Raw genomic sequence first — 6,105 nt, forward strand, 5'->3', positions numbered from 1 at the left:
TTAGTGCACAGTAATATCAGAATTAACCCAAAATTCTCACCTGAATCTTCATAGTGTGGTTATTCTACCATCAGTCAACTGACACATAATCCATTCAATCAAGAGAAACCTGGCCAGCAACAGAAATACTTATCTGATTCCCAAATAAATTATTTATGTTGAGGTATTCTACCAGGATGACATTACCTCCAGAATGCCATGAATATATATTAGTAAACTATTCAAGATAAGGGCGGTATATAAATAAAATAAAATAAATAAAATAAAATAATCTTAACAGCTATTTTAACTGTTATTATTGTCTTTAATAATTCAGGGGGAAGATGTAGAGACAGTATCTTACATAGAGCATTAGTAAACATAACTGAGAAAATACTAATAAGTGGACATGTGTTAAGGTGACATGGGGACTGAAAGAAGCAAAGGCCGGTAGACCACTGCACAAACTGTTGAGACATTCTTCTGATTAAAGGTGTTTTCTGTGCCGGTCCTCATTCCTAGTTTCTAAGTTTAGAATTCAAGAACATTACAGGAAGGAATTGGAGTTTTAGAGAACATCAACCACATCCAGCATTCAAGTTTAGTTCGCTGTATTCATTTTTAGGGCTGGCAGCAGAAGTTTCCAATCTTACCTCAGTCCAAAGGCACAGTAGACATGTATTGGGCTGACTAATTTACATCACAGTCCACATCATGGTACATGAGCTACTTAGCATGGTAAGCATGCTAATCTTGTATTGTTGAAGTCTTTCATGGCCAGAGTTGGCTTCAGTCGTGGGGCTGTGTTCTGGTAGTTTTTGCTCCACATAAAGATAAGCTTCTTGCTGTGACTTCCGAAGATGCCAGCCACAGATGCAGGTGAAACATTAGGAACAAAAACTACAAGAAGTTATTTCCCCATAACCCGAGAAATCTACAAAGCCCAAATGCTAATTTTTTCCATAAAATAAGCTATTTTAACTTTTCATACAGTTACAAAACAGTAGATGTTTAGATTTTATTTATTTACAGTCTGTCTTTCTTACTTAGACTCAAAGGTGTAAGTCAAATATAATTAACAAAATGGGACATCTAGTCAAAAAAGCAATATGATTTGACATATATATATATATATATATATATATATATATATATATATATATATATATATATATATATATATGGAATTCAAAACATTTTATGCAAGTATATTAATCCCCTGAGAAGGGACTTGGAGATCACAAATCTTTTGAGAATAAGCTTCCAATCTTTGCATCACTAATTCAGCAATTATGACATCATTTTTCTGAGGTGGGGGATCCAGCATATGATAAATAATGCCTGGACAATTAGAAATTGCAGTTATCTGGAATAAATAGCAGAATACTTATTGTTCAAAATCTGGAGTGAAATGAGGATACAAAAAGATAAGGCACTCAGCAATACTGAACCCCGTAAAACATCTCCATCAGAGTCTGGGTAAGACATATCATATCACCAGCTGTCAAAAGAATTGAAGCAGATCAATTTGGACCCTTGACTGATTAAGGCATGTATGAATCTCATAGAATGAAGATACATGGCATTGTAGTGATAATTAACCCATTATTACACAAGTCAGCTTTAACTTGAGTCAGACCTTGGCCCATCAATATCAGTGTTGTGTAGGTTGACTGGTAATAGCTCTCAAGCATCTCAGGTAGGAGTTCTTCTCATCAACAGTACCTAAACCTTACAACTGATGATCCTGTGAATCAACTCTGGATTTCTTGATGGCCCTGGAAGGGTTTCCTGACGGGGTGGGAGTTATGTTTTTAAATTTGTTAAACATTTATCAGGTGATATGATCATATGTCGGGGACCCGCTTGCTAACTGAAAAAACAGGGTGCCCCTTTGAAGAAAACGTCACGCCAGGCCTGGTGAACGATACAACAGGAACAAGCTTTATTTCAGCAACGTGGAGTCCGCTGGTATGGAGTAAGAGCTTCCACCGAACTCCAGGTGGAAGCTCCCTTTTATACAAAACCCACCTCCTTAGGCTGTATTGCCCCACCCAGTACTTGCGGAGGGAACATGCTGATACAATCATGACTCATGCACATATGCGAGGTTTTCCGGGGTTCCTGATGGCCCATTTTCCTGGAACAAAGGGCCATCTCCGGGCCCTTGTCAAAAGGTGGAGGGGGACATTGAGGTTCTTTAGCGGCCATTGCCACCTCAACAATCGGGTGGGGCGCCCAGCTGCCGGCTTGCCTATGATCACCATGCCCTACCTCCGTGATCGCGGGCGCCTCTGATGGCGGGGTTCGGTCCGGTTCCCAAGCCACCAAGGACTGAACCACGACATTCTGCCCCCCCAAAGGTCCATTCTCCAACCCCCCGGGACGGCCAGGATACCGCTTGTGGAAACGTTCAGTGAGTCGGGGCGCAAGGACGTCCGCTGCCCAGACCCATTCCCGGTCCCCCAAAGCGAAGTCCTTCCATTCCACGAGGTACTGCAACTTCCCCCTGTGGAGTCTAGAGTCCAGGATATCCGCCACCTCGTGGTGCTCCCCCCCCGGCAGGACCTCGGGCGCTGGCGGGGAAAACACGGGGTGCCAAACGTCACCGTCCGGAGTTTTTTTTAGAAGGCTCACGTGAAAGACGGGATGGATGTGCCGGAGGTTCTTGGGGAGCTTGAGCTTGACCGAAACTTCGTTGATCGGGGCCAAGACCTCGAAAGGCCCCAAAAACCGAGGGCCTAGCTTCTTGCTGGGCAAATTCAACCGTAGGTTCCGGGTGGAAAGGTAAACTCGATCCCCCGGTCGGATCTCCTCAGCTGGTCGTCTCTTCCGGTCGGCGTCCTCTTTCTGCGCTGCCTTGACTTTGTGGAGCTGCTCCTGCAGCGACTTCCAGCAGCTCCCGGCACGCTTCCCCCACTCGCGAAGGTCGGCCGATTCCCGGGCGGGGACCTCTCCAAGCTCCGGGAAGTGTCTCAGGTCTGTCCCGTAGACGACGGCAAAAGGCGACATCTCCGTGCTGCTGTGGTCTGCGTTGTTGTACGCGAACTCGGCCAGGGGGAGCAGGGGCACCCAGGTGTCTTGATGATAGGAACCGAAACACCGCAAGTACTGCTCCAGTACTTGATTAACCCGCTCGGTCTGCCCGTCCGTCTGGGGGTGGTAAGCGGAGCTCAGCCCTTGCTCGATGTCTAACAGGCGCAGGAAAGCTTGCCAAAACCGGGACACGAATTGTGAGCCCCGATCGGAAATCACCTTGTCCGGCAGCCCGTGCAGTCGGAACACGTGATCCAGGAACATCCGAGCCAACTGTGAAGCACTGGGGACACTGGCGCAAGGAATGAAATGGGCCTGTTTGGAAAATAGATCTACCACCACCCAGATCACCGTTTTCCCCTTGCTGGGAGGCAAGTCTGTTATAAAGTCCATGGAGATCACTGACCACGGCCGGGTCGGGACCTCGAGCGGGTGCAGCAGACCTTTCGGCTTGCCAACCCCCGGCTTGCAGGTCAGGCAGACAGGACAACCACTGACGTAAGCTTTTGTGTCCCGCCGCAGACTGGGCCACCAAAACCGCCGCCGGGCCAACTTCCAGGATTTTACGAAACCGAAGTGCCCGGCGGTCTTAGCATCGTGGCAGAGGCTGAGGGCTTCCCGTCGTAGCCCTTCCGGGACGTAGACAGCCTCCCCCCTCCGCCAGAGACCGGAGTCCAAAATCAAAGAGTCCCGGAGCTCAGCCAGCTCCTCGTCTGTCCCGTAGGCTGCCACTAGGCGGTCTCGGAGCGGGGCGGTCGCCGGGTCGGGCTCCCATTCCTCCCTGGCCCGACGCCTAGTGACGACCCCCCGTCCCAGCTGCTCCTCACCAAACACGGACCTGGTGCAGGGAGCGTACCCCTCCCCATAATGCGGCAGACGGGAGAGGGCGTCCGCGAGGAAATTCTCTTTGCCGGGGATGTGACCAAGCTTGAAATTGTACCGCGAAAAGAACTCCGCCCACCTCATCTGCTTGGCGTTCAGGGATCGCGGTTGCCGGAGCGCCTCCAGATTCTTGTGATCTGTCCAGACCTCGAACGGCTCCTCTGTTTCCTCCAGCCAATGCCGCCATTCGGTGAGGGCGAACTTAATCGCAAACGCCTCCTTCTCCCAGGTAGACCAGTTCCGCTCCGTTTCGGCGAATTTTCGTGAGAGGTAGGCCGCCGGCCTCAGCTGTCCCGCCTTGTCTCGCTGCAGGAGAACCGCCCCGGCTGCTGCGTCGCTGGCGTCGACTTGTACCACCATCGGCTGGGTTGGGTCGACGTGCAGTAGCGTGGGCTCAGACGCGAAAGCTTGCTTGAGGGCCAGGAACGCTGCCTCCGATTTCTCATTCCAGCCGAGCGCTGCGCTGGGCCGCGTGGCGCGAGGACCTCTCCCCTTGGTACCTAGCAAGTCCGTGAGGGGAGCCACTACGGAGGAGTATCTGGGGATGAAGCCTCTAAAAAAGTTAGCAAACCCCAGGAAGCTTTGTAGCTGTTTCCGGGTGCGGGGCCTTTCCCAGGCCAGCACCGCCTGCACCTTCTCGGGGTCCATAGCTATGCCCTGGGCTGAGATGCGGTAGCCCAAATAGTCCAGGGAGGGACGGTGGAATTCGCACTTAGCCAGCTTCACGTATAGGTGGTTTGCCAGCAGGCGCTTTAACACCTCCCTCACCAGGGTCACGTGCTCTTGGGGATCTTGGCTGTAGATCAGGACGTCATCCAAATAAACAACCACCCCCTGAAACAGAAGGTCCTGCAACACCTCATTAATTAGACTCATGAAAACCCCAGGTGCCCCGCTTAAACCGAACGGCATCACTTTAAATTCGAATTGTCCCAATTGACAGTTAAACGCTGTTTTCCACTCATCCCCCTCCCGGATGCGTACCCGGTAGTACGCCTCCCTTAGGTCCAGCTTAGTGAACAGAGTCCCTTTGCCCAGCCGGGCCAGCAAATCCGGGATCAGCGGGAGGGGGTAAGCGTTCCCCGCTGCGATGGCGTTGAGGCCCCGGTAGTCCTGGCACAGCCGACGGGACCCATCCTTTTTCCGGACGAACAAGACTGGAGCTCCCATGGGACTGGAAGCGGGCCGAATGAAACCTCGGGCCAGATTTTTACCCAAAAACTCCCGGAGGTCCTTGAGCTCACCCTCACTCATCTTGTAGATGCGCCCTTTGGGTAGTACCGCCCCCTCTGGGATGTTGATAGCGCAGTCCGTGCGGCGGTGTGGGGGTAGCTCGTCCGCTTCCCGCTCGCTGAAAACGGCTGCGAGGTCTCGGTACTCTGGCGGGACCTCGGGCTCTGGTATCTCCTGCTGCGCCGCCGCCGCTCCCCTGGGACGCGCCGCCGTCCTCTTGTGGCTGGAATTCTCGTGGGGGACCCGATGCCGTGCACCCACCGTCAAGTCGAACTTCAGGGTCCCCGCCCGCCAGTCCACCACGGGGTTGTGTTCCTTCAGCCAATCCAGGCCCAACACCGCCCGATATCCCGCTACGGGGACCTGGATCAGCCACCGCAGCTCTTGGTGGTCCCCTATGTGGATGGCGATAGGACCCACCTCCTCCCCGAAAGGTCCCCCCTGAATCGGGCTGCCGTCCATCTGGACGAAAACCAGGGGAACCTTCCGAATGCGCTTCGGTAGCCCCAAAGCCCGGGCTATCTGGGGGTGGACCATGCTGTGGTCGCATCCAGAGTCCAAAAGAGCCTCCCCCACCCAACTTAGTCCGTTCTTCGGGTTCCGGAGCTCTAAAATTACCACGTTCGGAGGTCGCGCCTCATGCTGTAGGGGTTTTCCCTCGCACCGCGGGACCTGCTGCCCGGCGCCGTCTACAGCAGGTCCTGGCCGTTTCCCGTCGCCTGGGCGCTTCCCGGTTCGTTGCGGAGGTCCTCCGCCCGGCGTGCCTGCTGGGGGCGTGTCGCACCTCCCCCCTGGGAGAGCCCGCGGTCCTCCCCCCCTTGCCGTTGGCACGCTGCTGCGAAATGTCCTGACCCCCCGCATTTCAGGCACAGACCTTCCCGGCGTCTCCTTTCCCGCTCGGGGTTCGGGGGTCGTTTGGGGCGAGAGTTGTCGGGGCCCGGTCTCGGCGCCTCGGCTGACCCGCCTTTGGCCTCC

The sequence above is a fragment of the Paroedura picta genome, chromosome 2, assembly GCF_049243985.1.
Source record: "Paroedura picta isolate Pp20150507F chromosome 2, Ppicta_v3.0, whole genome shotgun sequence".
In the NCBI taxonomy this organism is placed as follows: Eukaryota; Metazoa; Chordata; class Lepidosauria; order Squamata; family Gekkonidae; genus Paroedura; species Paroedura picta.